Source organism: Manihot esculenta, chromosome 8 (assembly GCF_001659605.2).
Source record: "Manihot esculenta cultivar AM560-2 chromosome 8, M.esculenta_v8, whole genome shotgun sequence".
In the NCBI taxonomy this organism is placed as follows: Eukaryota; Viridiplantae; Streptophyta; class Magnoliopsida; order Malpighiales; family Euphorbiaceae; genus Manihot; species Manihot esculenta.
The window spans coordinates 27,704,383-27,722,291 of record NC_035168.2 but is presented as its reverse complement, the minus strand read 5'-3'; the positions used below and the strand labels follow the sequence as shown (position 1 = coordinate 27,722,291).

The 17,909-nt window shown below is 32.2% G+C and overlaps 1 long non-coding RNA gene across 6 annotated transcripts; it reads left to right on the top strand.

Moving 5' to 3' along the window:
- Positions 1–4,684: 4,684 nt before the first annotated feature.
- Positions 4,685–17,779, top strand: LOC110621348. 6 transcript variants are annotated; one of them, XR_006351600.1, is made up of 7 exons: positions 4,685–4,971; positions 7,223–10,573; positions 10,658–10,786; positions 12,036–12,531; positions 12,601–12,712; positions 12,802–13,086; positions 13,207–14,072. It is a non-coding gene; the product is annotated as an uncharacterized LOC110621348 (long non-coding RNA). The 6 variants fall into 6 exon arrangements; XR_006351597.1 differs by having other exon boundaries at positions 10,658–10,976; XR_006351598.1 differs by lacking the exon at positions 7,223–10,573 and having other exon boundaries at positions 10,658–10,976.
- Positions 17,780–17,909: the final 130 nt, after the last annotated feature.

Here is a 17,909-nt window from a genome sequence, read left to right as displayed (position 1 = left end):
GGACTAAAATATGCTCTATCAGAACTACTTATAATAACTCCGTTCCAGTAAATATTAGCATATACAAGAACTGCCATTTCTGATAATAAATAAAATGAACATGTAAATTCATATATTTATATGATTGTTAATCAAAAGTTTTAACTTTTTAAAATTAAAGTAATTAAAATTAGCCGCAATAAATAAGATACATATATTTAAATAGAAATTTATAATTTTCTATGTAATTACCTTTTAGATGATGAATCACTATAAATTTTTCAACGGGTCGATTAATGAAATGAAATCTTTCAGTTTCTATAAATAAAAAAATTAATATTAAATATTTATTTTTATTAACTGAACTTAGTAAAAAAATATAAAATTAATTTAAATTATATTTAAAAATATATATATATATATATATGAAACTTACTAGCATTCTTTTTTAATTACAGTTGAGTCGAAGCAACTGGATTTAAGTAATTTTCTCTTAAAATCTTTTGCAAAATTTCTTCTCCTCTTATAAAAATCTCTCATACTCTATAAACACACAAAATTTCTAATGAACTGTTAGAAGAAAATTTTCCAAATCTGTTTTTTGTGTTGCAATTTATAGAGAAGCCGTGATTTTATAATGTTGGAATTGGACGGTTTGGAACTAGTTCGGCACTGTTAGTGTCAAATTAGCTATTGGACATGTTTGACACTTGTAGTAGCGGACAAATATTAGAAGGCATGTTCGACATCTTAGGTGCCGAACATACCATGTATACATCACATAAGCTCCCCCGTGCACTGATGTGGCACATGAGCTAGTTGTTCGACACTCAAAGTGTTGAACAACTGGTGTGTTCGACACCCATGGTGCCAAACTTGCTTGTTCGATAGTACGAATGTCAAACAACCAGGTTTGATATATTAAATCTGAAAATTAATTTGGAAATTGCATGATTTGAGATATATTTTTTTACAATTTGAATGATTTAAGAAAAAAAGCTTTTACATTTGTGTGATCATAATAGTAAAATATTTTAGGCAATTTAATACCACTTTTGTCACTACTCAAATAAATAAAACGTGTTCATTTAGGCTGCATATAAGTGGAACGTTCATTAAAGTGAAGGGTGAAAGTTTTTACAACTAACTATTCAAACGCATGAGATGTTGCTAGATCATACAATTTCTCAGTTGTTACACCAAGTGCTCTTATATTTGAACAATTCAAGCAATTACGGACTTAAAATTATCCAAACTAACAATTAATTACCTTGCAATCAAGAATCAAGTGGCCAATTTGATCAAAACAACAAAGTAATAATAGATTCAAGTATCAAATTGTATGAATATTGAACAAATCAAAGACAAACAGTTTATGTTCAGATCTCACAATCCATTAAACAACTTTAGTTTCAACCAATCTTCAACTAGATTAAAAGGTTTCAGCCACTCATGGCTGAACCAAAACCAAAAATAAAAGAAAATAAGAAAGGTAGAAGAAGAAGAATGGAGGTCGTCGGCCTTGTCTTGCAATCCGAGAAGAAGGAGATGTTCAAGAGTGGAAGAAGTGTTATTTGGCTGGTTAAGAGCTTCTTAAATAGGATTAGAGGCTGACCTTGCTGCCCTAGAGGTACTTACTGCCCAAGTTGTGTCTGAAAAGGAAAGAATTGCGTTGCAAATTATTCAAAAGGAAAGAGGCGCGCGGCATGCACTGCAGAAGGAAGGTGGCGCGCGCGGATGCTCTTCAGAGGGAAAGTGAGGTGCGCGGTCATGAATGTGCAGAAGTGGAAAGATATCTGTTCAGTCTTTCCTTTTTAGGTGGAGCCTTCGTTTGAATTTTGAATGCTGAATGCAGAAGAGGCAAGTGCGTCTTCTTGAAGTCTTGCTGCCTAAATAGGAAGATATGACTACTGCAGTATGTGCACATCTTTGGACAAGGGAAGAAAGATCTGCAATTTGAATTTCAAATAATCTTCTAACTGAGCTTTCCTTATTTGCTTTTGCTTCTGCACTTTCCTTATTTGAAAGCTTTCCTTTTTTGGCGCTTTCCATATTTGACACTTTTTGGCAGTTTTAAGAGCATTTTCTCCAGATTGTCTCTTTACACCTAATATCTACAAAACATGATTAAAACCATAAAATTAAGCAGAAAAGATGTGAATAAACATCAAGAACATAATGATAAAATGGACTAAAATATGCTCTATCACCCAACTTAATACATCTCTAGCCTCTAAGCCTAAGAAAAAAAAAATAGACAGCCAACTAAAGCCCATCCTAAGAAACCCTAAAGGCTTAACCTGAAAAACTCAAATTTGACTCGAAAAAGATCTAATGAAGCAAGTAGCAATGCCTTTTCTTCACTGAGTATGCTAACTGCCTGAAACTGAGCAACTTGAAGGCCGAAGAGCTCATGTAAATAGTTACTATTGTTGGCTTTTGTCAACACACTGAAGCCAGGAGTCAGAAGTACGAAGCTAAAGGCGAATTGATTGCAAATCCAAATGAATGATTAGGCTCTAAATCTGAGACATGCAAACACCAGGAGAATCCATTCTAACCATCTCCATCCATATCAAGAGCAACTTACACAAATTCAAGGCGCCAACCAAGATGGAAGGATTCACTCTTCGGCAACTCACTTGTGCCTTCTTAGACAATCTCCACCGCGACCACCAAGCCATCCTTCATTGGTCTGGAAAAACTCAAATCTAGGAAGTGGATCTGGAAGCCACTAGATTGCATGCAACAAACTCAACAAGAAGAAACACAAAACCCAACAAGCAGATCAATAGATACCCCCTCTATTTTCCTCATATCTACCAAGAATCAAGCAAAAAACAACAAAGGAAAAAAAAAAAAAAGCCTAAAAACTACCACCCAGAAGTGGGGAGGGAACCCACTCTCTGGGTGAAAAAGAGGAGGTATCTCCCCCTACCTAGAAGGAGCAAGGGAAAATCGACAAGTAACAATTAAAGAAAAATTGACTCCCATATGAAAAGAACTCTACAAAGAAAAGCTCTCTCTAGATAACACTAGAAAGAGAGAAGATCGAAGCAATTTTAGTGTCATTTCATTACAAGGACATGAGCAATAAAGTAATATAAGCTTAAAATGGAAAACTTTACAGCATAGAGAAGGTTGAGTTTGTAATTTTGTAATTTCGAAATCAATTGAAATTGCACAATGCTGTGTGAAACCATACTTTATATAATAGGATATTAATTTTGACATATTAATTTATTATAAAAGAATACTTTTTTGTTTCTGAAAGAGAAAATTAATATTTAATCTCTATGATATAGGAAAACTCATTAATTAATTGTTTAGTTTTAAAAATATATTCAAACGTCCTTAAGTTTTAAAAAGTGCATATAGTCCCTCCATTAATGTTAATCATTAAGTGTAATAATTTTTTTTTAAATATTTTCAATATGTAGAGACTAATTAATAGATAATTTAAAAGAACTTATGAACCAACTAATAAAATTTTTCATACTATAGAACTAAATAATAAAACATTTAACGGTTAGACTTAACAGAAAAAAACTAATTGATTTTTTTTTAAAATCTCAAAAAGGTTTTAATATATATTTGAAAATTAAAGAATTAATTAATTAGTTTTCTAATAGCACATATGATAAATGGTATATGTTTTTTTTAAAATGGTATATATTCCTTTTTTAAAAGAAGTAAAGTTTGTGTTTCAATTTAAAAAAAAATGATTTTGACTATTCAATCAAACAGTGATTTTTTTTTTACTTTTTTAAAAATAATAATAATAATAATTTTTATTAAACCATCAAAGAAAAATTTAATATTTTAGGTCCATATTAACGCATATAAGACTCTCCATACAATTCAATTGAAAATTCAAAATGCAATTAAATAAAAAACCTGAAGTGACAGCCTCCATTATAAGAACTCCACTGTAAGAATTTAATAAATTGTAATCGAAATTTATAAATGAATACAAATTTATTTGTATGGTAAGCGATTTACAAATGAATATTGAAAAAATATTTTTTTAAAAAGAAATTTTACATTAATTTTATCAATTTAATTTTATAAATCAATTATACATCTATTTATAAATATATTTATATCCATTTAATTTTATAAATAAATTTTATATTTATTTACAAATTTATTTATATTTATTTAATTTTATAAATAAATTATATATTTATATGTAATTTTTTTTGTTCATTTAATTTTATTAACGAATTATATATATATTTATGTTTATTTAATTTTTCAAATGAGTTATATATCGGTCTATGATATAATTTGTCTTCATTAATTTTATAAATAGATTATATATCTATTTGTAAATTAAATTATATCTATTTAATTTTATAAATAAATTATATATATGCTTATAAATTCATTCATATTTATTTAATTTTATAAATAAATTATATATCTATTTATAAATATATTTTCTGTCATTTAATTTTACCAACGATGAATAATTTTAAATTTTAAAATTTTCAATTATACAATTGACTGTTATTCTGTTAATTTTTTTTGGCCATTATAAAAGTGAAATATATGAATTTTACTTAACCTTTACATAAAAAAACACACAAAAAAAAAAAAACAAAAAACAAAAAACAAAAATTACATTACAAACGGTGTTAAATTTACACTGTTTATAAATTTATCCAAACGGTGTCGTCCGGCTCTCCCTCTCCATTGCCTTTCCATTCAACTTTTTCCCAAACATCCCGACAGCCCATTGCCTCACTCTCACTCCAACTCTCACTCTCCATTGCCTTCTTCCTCCTCGCAACACCCATTGCCTCCATTGCCTTCATGCCATCAACGATGCTGACCCACCATTGCGCGACATTGCCTTCACGCTGACCCACTCTTCCTCTCCATTGCCTCCATCGCTTTCACTTCACGAGCACAGACCCACCATCGCGCCAGACAGTAGCTTCGCGCTCGGACAGAGGTAGACGGATCCACCATCTGCTTGATTGTGAGGTATTTGATTTATTGGATTTATTTGGCTGTAGAAAATTTTTATGTATTTCAGAGGGATAAATGAGAAGACAAAAGGTTTTAAGGATCCAATTCAAATTTTAGGTAATGCTATTGATATTCTTGGGTGTGGTTGTGGTTTCAGATTTCAGTATTATGTTTGTCATTTCTTTCTTGTGATGATTGTTTAAAGTTTATATGATCAGAGTGCTTTGTGCAATTTAGGAACTAAATCTATTAAACTTCAACATGAATATATGTTTTTAATTCTTTTTTATAGTTAATTTTGTTATTATTGTAATATTTCATCTGCAGTTTGATTTTGCTCCTCTTCTTGGCAATGCTACTTATCTTTCTACTTACAAGGGAAGCAAGAAACTATCAGATGATGAGTATGACAGTAGCTTTTGCAGTATATGATGTATTATAATGGAAGAAGTTCTTATGGCTTTGTAGCATTTATTATATATGCTGTAGTCATGAAAATAATCCCTGAGAAGCTAGTTTTGCATCTGATTTCTAATTTCTTGTAATGGAATGTGTGACCGGTAAAGGAGGTAAGGATGGAGAATTAGAGGAAGGAGAGAGAAAGGGGAGAAGTAAGCATATTTTACAATAAATAGTTATAAGATATATTTAGTTTTTCAATTTTGATGCCAAAGAATGTTAAGGAAAAGAATGTTAAGGATTAGCAGATTTCCTTTTAAATGTTGAATGTTATTTACATAGTTTATGGATGTGTTGCCTATGTTGAAAATGAAACCGAATGAATTCTGCAGACACAGGTTGATAGGCGATTTGATTAAAGATCTTAATTCTGCTTGATTATATGAGTAGAAATTAACTCTATAAGAATAATACATGTTTCAACTCAGTACTATTCTTTTTGTTCATTTTATATTTTAGTACCTCCACTTAGTCAGCTGCCATTTTTTTCTATTTACTGAAGGCCTTTTTTTTTTTTTTAATTTTAGTACCTACTTAGTCAGCTGCCATTTTATATCTATATGATGCACTGTAGCTACAGAGATGATAAGTCAAACATGTGCAATTTTAGTAAATGGAATCATATTAGATATTCATTACTTTTTGCATCTAGCTGCTTTAGGTACTAACCTCTTGTTAATTGCTTTTTGATTCACTGTTTCCGGCTTGTACGCCAGTTCTTAAATGACTGAATTTTGTTGAACTGGTAAAATAATGAACGAAATGCTGCCTAGCATGACTCTTCGTTGGATGGTCCCTTTTGTTTGTCACAGAATACTACTAAAGCCATTATATTTGGGATTTGCTTAAACATCTGTTGTCTATTAAATCTGATTCTCTTCTGAACTTCTTGGTTTAGATATAGCAGAGTGGAAGAGAAATAAATGCATTTTCTAGTCTGTTAGTACTTTATCTTTGTCTTTGCCCTTTTTTGAATATCAAAGGTTGACATTGAAGCCTCAACAAAAGCTATTTCACCTATCTTCTACCTCTTCACCTAAAATCTTACACAACTTCTTCCATCTCTTTAATTTTTCTATGGTCTTTTATATACATTTCTAGAATAATTAATTATATTGCTTATATATCTTTTTCTGTCTTCACTTCTTTGTGAATTAACTTCAATCTCATAAATGTCAGCTTGCTCTTTCCTATAAACAATTTCTTCAATCCTTTTTCTATTAAAAATTGTTGCGCTATGCAAAAACTCTTCATTACAATTTCTTATGAATGGGTGTAATGTGTTTATTTACTCCTATTCCTTTTTTTTTCTTCACTCCCAATGATTATTAAGTGTCGGAGATATAAAACTATTCTTGAAATTCTCATCTACAAGTTTAAATTTTTTAAGTCGAATGTTTTTCTTAATTGATATTAGAGTCTCTTAAGCTAAAAGTGTGTAGAGTTAACCCTATGTATATATTAGTTAAATATTACATAATAAAAGTAAAGTAGGTAACCCTATGTATAAAAACTGCAGAATTTGCAGGTTTGCAGCTGCAAATGCAACTGCAGAATCTGCAGTTTTTGAAATTAAATTAAGTGTTTAGCTGGTTAAATTGAGCGTTTCACAGGTTTAAGATATTTTGGCTGTTTTCTTCTAGTTCTTTTTCTAGTGCTTTACTGCTGTTATCTAGTAGGTTTTGCTTGACAAGGAGAAACAATTAGCAACCATAGAAAGGGAAGCGGATGGTGATCTTGAGACTTTGTGTTTAGACTTACCTGCAGTAATCACTTAAGTATCTGATCCATGTGTTCTTCTCTACAGTCAATTATTGTTCAGCTGATATGATTGAGCACATCCAGAAAACATAGCCTTAATCGCCAACTGCTATAGTATGTAAAGATGTCCTGCTAATAAACAGTTCCTACTACTGTTTGCAAAATATTTACTAACGTGCTATGAATTACTTGTTATATTATAAATTAAATTTAAATTTCATTTATATTTAATTGTGTAGATAATACTTAACTCATAGTTAATACTTACTCTTTGAGTTTCTAAACTAGACTTAGTACTTACTAATTGAGTATTTGGGTTAATTTACTTTTTAAAGTTTTTTCTACTTGCTAATGCATTAATTATTAGCACCTACTTGATGTACTTCAATATGCGTATAGATCGTGGTTGGATGTATAGTAGGTTAAAGGATGGCCTATTCAATCCTGAATTTTTACATGGTCTAAATGAGTTTGTGAATGAAGCAAAAAGACACAGAAATACATGAATGGAGAACTCATTTGGTGTCCATGCAATAGATTTAGGTGTCAAAATCGCTCTTTTCAAGATGAAAGTATTGTTAGGTATCATCTAATCAAGTTTAGATTTGTACCGAACTATCAAGATTGGTACTTGCATGGTGAGGAACAGTCATACAATATGGATCCAATGGCAGATAACAACACTGATAGCTCACAACCTGAAGATGAGCATCAACCTGCTTTACATAGTTTTACAGGAATGGTTATGGATGCGGCTAGACCAAACTTTACTCAGTTTGATAGAAATGAACAGCCAAATGTTAGATGTTGTGAACCAGGATTTATGGTCGGGATGTCAAAATCACTCTTAGTTATCAGCAGTTGCTCGGATGCTTAACATCAAGTCCAAGGACTTGAGCATCATTAGCTAATGAAATACTTTCGACAAATAATGTGATGACTCCTAATTTCTACAGTACAAAGAAACTAGTATGAGGGTCAGGTCTCCCAGTTGAGAAGATTCATTATTGTGTTAATAGATGTATGCTTTATTGGAATGCAAATAGCAACTTAACTGCAAGCAAGGTCTGTTAGCATCCAAGATATAACAAACGAACATATACTCGGGGAAATCAGAAAACAAATGTCCCGTACAAGAAGATGTATTATTTTCCCCTAATTAAGAGGTTGTAAAGGTTGTATGCATCGAATGCCACAGCAAAGTACATGACATGGTGCAGTGATCATGTTTTTGAAGATAGGGTGATGCGTCATTGTGTTGATTGTCCTGCTTGGAAGCACTTAAATTCTACTTATCCCTCTTTCTCAGTTGAACTAAGAAATATCATACTTGGATTGTGCATTGATGGATGCCAACAGTTTAGTCAATCTGGTCAACAATACTCTTCAGAGCCTATTATTTTGACCTGTACAACTTACCACCTGACATGTGCATGAAGAATGAGTATATTTACTTGACAATCATAATTCTTAGCCCTAGAAATCCAAAGGACAGGTTAGACGTTTATTTGCAGCCTTTGATAGAAGAATTAAAATATTTGGGGTCGAGACTTATGATGCACATAGAAAAAATAATTTTATTTTGCATGCAACCATTATGTAGACTATAAGTGAGTTTCCGACATATGCCATGTTATTCGGTTTGAGTACAACAGGTTGTACAATTTTTCCATACTGTATGGAAAATTCTGATGCCTTTACTTTACCAAAGAGAGGTAAACAATGCTAGTTTGATAATCATTAGAAGTTCTTTCCACCTAATCATTCATTTCGTAGGAATAAGACATCTTTCTTTAGAAATCGCACAGTTGCTAAGTCTGCTCCCCTAATTAAGACAGGAGAAGATATTTTACTGCAAATTGAGTCTCTTGGTTTGAAGGAGGTTTTTGAATCTAATGCAGAGGAAACTAACAATCAAATTGGAAGAACAACTTGTTGACGCAAAAGAAGCATATTTTGAGATTTGTCTTATTAGAGGCATTTGCCGATTCGCCACAATCTAAATGTTATGCATATTGAAAAAAATGTGTTTGATAATATATTCAATATTGTAATGCAAGTTGAAGGTAAGTCAAAGGACAATAGGAAATCAAGGGAAGATTTGAAGGATATTTGTGGAAGGTCTGAGTTGAACATGGATGAAAGAACTGGCAAATATCCGAAGATAAGTTGCATACTATGACGTAGAATCTTATGGCACAAGTCTCAAATCCACACGCACAAGTAGATGTGGAATCCAAAGATTTGATAAACTCACCTCCTATGACACCCTACACTTAGAAAAGCTGAAACCAATGATCGAAAGATTTAGATGAGAATCAGACAAACGTTATAATGAATAGTTGATAAGTTAGCCAAGATTCTTGGTGCAATTGATGAAAGCAAATCCCCACTCTCACTCAAAGCAAGAATTCTGAAAATTTAGATTTAAAACTGTCTCTTACAAGTGTTTCTTATCCTTATATAGTAAGGAAAAAACAAATAAAACTCTAAGACACTCTTATTAGACCTGGTTGAACCACACATAAGGGTCAAGTCCAATCACACTCTAAAATAACACCTCAAACTCATAAATATTAAAACGTAAGCCCAAGATATGGCCCAATACTCTAAAACTTAAAAGATAAATTATGGTCAGAATATAAGTCCAAACAAGACCAAAATAAAACAAGTGTTTAAATAATAAAACATAGCAAGCTCATTATGACAAAACTGAATCTTCACAAAAGTCTTTCTTGATCTTCAGTTTAGGCTTCCTTTGTATAGTTTTGGCCCATAGGTTTGATTAGGCTCCCTAAACCTAAGCCTATGATTGTAAGTGTTGCACCAAATCTACCCTATATGAGTCGAAGCACGCCCCAAATGTATATGGATCATATGAATATGATTTTGAACTCCTTTTAGATCTATTTGAATGATATAAGTTTGTTCCACACTATTGTTAGAAATTTGCCCTATTGGATCCGTATCACACTAGATAAGCACTCTAAAAAGGTGTTATGTAATTGGGTGAAAGCTTAAATTTCTTAATGGATATATGTCAAATCTTAGTAGATGTGCTGACATGAGAGCACTCAGGCTATTTAGATTAAAGAGCTATGACTGTCATGTTTTCTTACAACGTCTACTACTGATAGCTTTTCGAGAGCTATTACCAACTAATGTCTGGGGACCATTGATAAAAGTTAGCAATTTTTTTTAGAGAAATAACATATAGTACCACAAGAGAAGTGAACATGTTGCAATTAAATGAGCAGATACCGTTGATACTATGCAAATTGGAGCGCATTTACCCTTCAAGTTTTTTGAATTCAATGGAACATTTGCCAATGCACTTGGCTTGCGAAGCATTAATTGCTAGACTAGTTCAATATCGTTGGATGTATCTATTCGAAAGGTTAGTTATATTCAATAGTTATATAATATGTCTTTGAGCAATGCATAATTATATGAAATTAATAACCTAATCATCCAATTGTAGATATCTAAGGAAGCTAAAGCAAAATGTCAAGAATAAGGCAAAAGTAGAAGGCTCAATATGCAATTCATATATTGTTGAAGAAGCTTCCACATTCTGTGCGTATTACTTTGAGCTGCATGTGATGACAAGGTATCGCAGAATTCCTTGCAATATAACTATTCAAGACGATGTTGAGCAAAATACTGGAAATTTGAGCATATTTAAAATGGCAAGGCATACACTTGGAAAGGGAAAACTGACCTTATACGGAAGACAATGAATATAAGGCATCACAAATGTACATCTTTCTTAATTGCTAGGAAGTGAAGCCCTACATTAAGTAAGTTGTTAATAAAGTTCATTATATATATAACTGAGACATTCTATTATATATAAAATTATTAATTAATTAATTTATTTTGTAGCATCTACATTGACTAATAGAGAGTGTTACATCCAAGTATAAATGAGACATTCATAGATGTAAACTGGAGAAGGAATTTCCAAATTGGTTTTATAAGTACACACGACGCAAAAAATAATGTCTAACCAATATCTTTTGGATTTGGCAAAAGGATCACTAAGAAGTGTTGTTGCTTTCATTGGGTATATTGTTAATGGTTACAAATTCTAATTGTAATAGAAAGCTCAACTAAAAAAACTTTGAACAGTGGTCTTTGCATAAAGACAACAATTACAGTAAAGATGAATGTAATTATTATGGCTGATTAAATGAAATTCTAGAGTTAGAATATCCAGGTCTATTTATTAAAAAAAACTGTATTGTTTAAATGTGAGTGGTTTAATCCAACTCTAAAAAGTGGAACTAGGGTACATAACGAATATAATATTGTTGATGTTAACCATAAGAAACACTTCAATAAGTATGAATCATTTGTTCTAGCAAGCCAAACTATTTAAATCATGTACACAACATATCCTAGCTTACGAAGTGACAAGGTGGGTTGGTGGGTTGTTGTAAAGGTAAGAGGTAGGTATATTTGAGATAGTTGAAAAAGACATGGTTACAACTATTCGGTAAGAGGTAGGTATATTATTGAGATAGTTGAAAAGGACATGGTTACAACTATTCTCACTTTAGAACTACCTTATTGCGGGAAGAAATGGAAGTAATTGAAGTTGAAAATAATATCGAATCAGATCAACAACTTCTTAATGATTCTAGTGGAGAATTAATTGAAATGAATGAAGACAATTCAGAGTCAGAAGATGAGCCAATAATAGAATTAGAATCAGATAAAGAACTTGATATGGATGACGACGATGAATAATTGTAATACTAGAACTTCTTGTATTTTTGTTTTAAAAATTTATCAGAACTTATGGATAACTTATATTATTTTTTAAATATCCAACGCGAACAAATTTTTATTTGCAGATGAAAGGACGAACATTTGATAGAGGAACAAGTCGATCAAGACCAAAGAGGCATAGTCAAGGCAAACTTAGCATTCCAAATAACACACATACTGCTTCTCATTTTTGCCAGACATCACCAGTTGGCCTAGATGTTGCCCCTCCTAGTCACAAGCTGTTCATCTAGATTCACAAACTTTGATTGATTCACAGACTGCTCCTCTACTAGTAGATACATAGATGGATATTTTACTACCTACTGCATTAACTTTACCCACAATAGTGTCATCAAGACCACATGTTGCGTCTATATCATCTCATATGTGTGGACATTTACCACCATCTACATAGACTCGTCCTTCACCTCCCAATGCCTTTGCTCCATTATCACATACGCGTGCAACATTTATTCCAGCTTCATCATCTGCCTGTGCCCCTTTGATTTCTTCTGCATCTTTTGCTAATGTCACTTCTGGGTTGCAAACTTTCAAACAACCAGTTTTAATTTATAATTCATTGTAAGTATTTATTATTTCCTCATTAGAAATAAATTATAATTTAATACTTAACAAAATTTTGTTTTGTAGTTTGCACCCATCAAAGATCTATTCACAATGGATAACATTGACATTTAAGGAGTGTCTAGTTGCAAAGCTATTGTTGGAAGACAGTGCTGGAGGAGACAAAGGAATTATACTGGTAAGAATTTAAGGTATAACATATTTCAATATAAAGTGATAATATACAAGACATTTGATGAAATCCATGTTAACTTTAAAGTTTTGTAGAAATATTTTTTGTAGGAAGAAGCCGTGGAAAGTCTTGAGAAATAAGCATGGAGGAAGAAGGCTTCTGATCGGTACAAGTGGCTAATATGTGAAGTAAAAAAGGGGAAAACAAAGAATATAGCAGTATCTAATCATGTATTGAAGAAATGGCAAGAGGCATGGAGCATAGATGAATACAAAGCAAAGCGTTCAAAATTTGCCTGGAACCGAATGAGTGAGATTGGTGGATCTGGCATTGGAATATTTAAATATAGCTGTGGATCCGTTTGATAGTTTACGAGGATGGTAAGTAATTATAATAATGACTTTGTGATCAAGTATAAATTAGACGCATTTTTTCTATTATTATTGATATTGAATTATGTATTTTTTAGCTAATTTTGTGATTTTAATTATATTTTGCAGAAAATGATGAAAAATAAAGATTTGGTTAAAAATAGCCTAAAAAGTATAAAGATTAATTTAACCAGAGCAATTTAGGCAAATCACCCACAGACTGACCAAGAGGATTGCACAAATTTACTGGAAGTATGAAGCTGATCTTCAGGTTTCGATTTGCCCAAATCAATGGCCAAATCGAAAGTGTTACACATAAACCTGGAATTGGTCTGCAGACACTGATTTGCCCAAATTAATTTGCGCAAATTGACAAACTTCACAAAAGTCAGAATACACAGAAATTCGGAAGTGATCGGCAGAAACAATTTGCCCAGAGTGATTTGCCCAAATCGATAGATTGACAGAAGATTGTACGAAAACTCAGAATTGTCTTATCTTGTAGAAACAGTTCGCAGACAATGATTTGACCAAAGATTTGCCCAAATTAATGGGCAAATCTACAGAAGCGGTAAAAAACGAGCAGAAAGCGGGAAAATAAAAAATTCAAAATACAAAAGTTCAATTCATCTCCAACGCACGGGTGACACATCATAAACTCATCAAACTCTTGGCAAAAAGAATTCCTGCACTCAAGAAAGTCTATTTATGGAGAAACACAATCAAGGAAGGAATAAAAAACCAAATCAAAGAAGAATTCCATCAAACAAGAGGCTGCTGCTAGGGTTTTTAAAATATCTATTTAAACACAGCAAGAACAGCCGTAGAAGAGGGAGAATCATGCAGACCTGATTCTGCACAACACCAAATCAATTTCTTTCATTTTTTCTCCTTTGTTTCTTGTTTGTAAAAGCTATGAGTGTGCTGAAAACTTAATTTCTAATTGAAGTTAAGAGAAATTTCAGTTTATATATGAATTGGGAGATTTGAAACTCTATTGTTTATCTTTTATTCTTCAATATTTATGCAATTTGAATCTTCATATTATTATTACATTGTTGTTTTGATCAATAGAGTCCATTATTCTTGATTATAAGGTAATATAATGTTAGTTTGAATATTTTAAGTCTGTAATTGTTTAAATTGTTCAAACATAAGTAACAATTAGTTTAACAATTAAGATATTGCATAATCTAATTCAAATTCACTATGCGGTTGGTTAGTTAGAATTAAGTCTCTCTATTTCTTAAAACAGTTAACAGTTGAAAAGTAAAAATCCCAAGGACGTTCCTTGGCGACTTGTTAGCTAGTGATTGGTTAGTGAACATTTCCCAATTAATCTAAACTTAAGAAGAGATTTGGTTGTGCGGAGCGTTTTCCACAACCAAAATTGATTTATTGAAACGAACAAAAGAATTAAAGTATTGATGATCAATTCCCAAACTGAAATAGAACCTACACTTCAACTAAAACTTTTTCTCATTGATTGATTCTTCTTTTAATTACCACTTTCTTTTATTGCTTTCATTTTTATTTTAGTTAATCATCAAATATCTCCCCTTATTTTATTTTATTGTTGATTTTCCCAAGTCATTGTTAGGAAAGTCATAGTGTTAATTCCTTGTGGATTCAATCTTATTACCACTATATACAATTCTTAATTATTGAAATTTTAATAGGTTATTTTTGGTGGCTTCGACACCCATCAAAAAATTAGTGCCGTTGTCGGGGAATTAATTTAAACTAACATTTTTCTTTCATGATCAGGACTGGACGCAAAGAGAATCTGCTGCACAACCTGCTGCAGAAGTGATAGATTCAGCTGCAACTGATACACAAGCTGCTGCACCAGAATCAATCCCTAAAATTGCACTAGAAGCAGGCCAAGAACCATAAATTTTTGCTTAAAAAAATTTCAGTACCAGCCCCTAGAACAATAGCTGAACCAACTGCTATAAAGGCAATTACAACAGCACTTGAAGAGGCAAAAAATGCAGCAGCTACTGATCTTGAACCAGCTGCTGTCCTTGCTAATTTAAAACTGAAAAATATTGAGGTAAGAGCTCCAATGGTACAAGAAAGAACTCTTCACGAACTAACAACACCCGTGGGTGGTCAACATCATGGTGCATCGTTTACTCACATTTGACAGCCCCCTTTTGAGCTTAAAACCGGATTAATTCATTTCCTTCCAAAATTTAGAGGTCTGAAAAATAAGGATCCTCACAAGCACCTCAAATAATTTCACATAGTGTGCTCAATAATGAGATCTCAAAGTATTTTCGAAGAACATGTTAAATTAAGAACTTTTCCCTTTCCCCTTGATGATTTTGCGAAAGACTGGTTATTTTATTTGCCACCCGGATCTATTAACTCATGAGCTGAGATGGTAAGAGCATCTTTGAGAAAATACTTTTCTACCTTAAAAGTCATTGGCATTCAAAGAGAAATAAGTGGTATTAAGCAAAGGAATTCTGAAGAATTATATGAATATTAGGAGAGATTCAAGCGATTATGCACAAGCTGCTCTCAACATGATATTTCGAACAAATAACTCATTGAATACTTCTACAGAGGTTTGTTATCTTCGGAAAGAAAATTTATTGATGCAGCGTGTGGAGGATCGATTGAAGACAAGACACCTCAAGCCATAAGAGAACTAATTTCTATAATGGCAGCAGCCTCAAAACAATATGGAGATCAAAGACAAATGCTAAGGAGAATAAATGAGGTAAGTACTTCTTCCTGAGCTGCACAAATTTCTGATCTATTCTCTGTTATCCGTAGCCTTGTTGTAGAACAGGTCCAGCAAGCTCAACAAAATCAACAAGACCATGTGGAATCTGTGCCACCGTAGGACATCCAACCGACATGTGTCCTTCTCTTCAAGAGAAAGAGTAACAAGTTAATATATTTGAGGGATTTAATCCATACTCTAACACCTAGAATCCAAATTGGAGGGAGCATTCAAATTTCAGTTATGCTAGGGCAAACTAATTCCAAAATTATCAGCAAAAGAATTATGCACAAACAGCCCAGCAAAAGCAAGGTATGCCTCTTGAAGTTAATTCTCTCGCTAATTCTATATAAAATTTAGAGCTATTAAGTACTACCAAATGACGGATTTACCTAGCAATTTTCCCAAACCTCTGGGCACACCAGCGGAAAAGTACTGCAGAATGATGGATTTGTGCAGCGATTTACCTAAATTCCTAGGCAAACCATTGAAAAAGAACTGCAGAATAATGACCATGAATTGCGATTTGCCCAAACCCCTAGGCAAATTACTGAAAAGCAAGCTACAAATTCTGCACCAAGACAACAAAAGATAGAAAAACCACCAGACCAGTTCAAGATTCCACCATCCTTTTTAGAAAGGTTCGCAAGATCTAAAAAATAAAAAGAAGAAAAGAAAATTGTTGAAACTTTTCTCAAGATTGAGGTAAACATTCCTTTACTTAATATTATTAAGCAAATGTCTAAATATGTAAAATTTTTAAAGAATTTTTGTATCAAAAAGAAAAAGCTACCCGAAAATGAAAGGGTAAGTGTGGGGGAAAATATTTCTGCAGTTATTCAAAGGCAATTGCCTCCTAAATGCAATGATAGAGGTATGTTCGCTATTTCTTGCACCATTGGTAATCTTGGATTTAAAAAGGTTATGTGTGATCTTGGAACCTCAATTAATATTACGCATTTATCTATTTATAATTCATTAATGCTGGTCCCTTAAAGAAAACAAATGTAATCATCCAACTTGCTGATAGATCTATTGTTTATCCTTAGGGTGTTTTGGAAGATGTTCTCTAGTCCAAGTTGATGGATTAATTTTTCCTGCAGATTTTTACATCATTGACATGAAAGAGGATAAAATTAATATATTATCTGATATTTTGTTGGGTAGACTTTTTCTTAGCACGGTTAAAACTAAAATAGATGTGCATGATGGTACTCTCACTATGGAATTTGATGGGCAAATGATTAAATTTAATGTCTATGATTCTTTGAAATTTCTTAGTGATGTAACTCATGATATTCTTGATATTTTGAGCCAAAATACATTTGAATTAAGTGTTGATAACAAATTGAATAGTGCTTAATACAGAGGTTTGGACATGGACGATTCAAAGCCATTAAATCAGCAAATTTTGGTTGATAAAAGGTTACAATAGGCTGTTTATGTTTTGGACAGCATTCTGCCACTGTTCAGAAGTGATTTGGCCAAATCGACAGTTCAAACTATTTGCCTAGAAATGATTTGCCCAAAACCAGTACCAGACTACAGTCACCTATGAAGAAACATGAATTGGAGTTCAAAGTACTACCCAATCACCTCAAAAATTCAAATATAAGGGCTAGAGGCACACTTCATTTAAAAGAGGAGCAACTAATCATGTTACTTCATGAGTACATAGAAAAAATAGGATGAGTCATAACCAAGACAAAAGGCGTGCTACACTTTTTACTTAATTGTGATTGGATCCTTTTCTCTCCATCAATTACTTGAGCCTTACCTTATGCCTTGCCCACATTAACTTGACAGGGGGAGTATTATTCTAACTTTCTTTGTATCCCTTTTTGCTTTTTTTCACACATTGAGGGCGATGTGTTGGTCAAGTGTGGGGGAGGAAATTATATATGTTGCATTTTCTTATTTCTTATTTCTTGTTTTATTATTCTGCATATTTTTTTTATTTTTCTTAATTTTCATGCATTTTCTTTTATTTCTTTTTATGTATTTTGGTAGAAATTTTGGCTAAATATTACAATTTGATTATTTATTTCACTTTTGAATTTTTTGAAATTTGGATTGAATCATAAACAGTATGTTA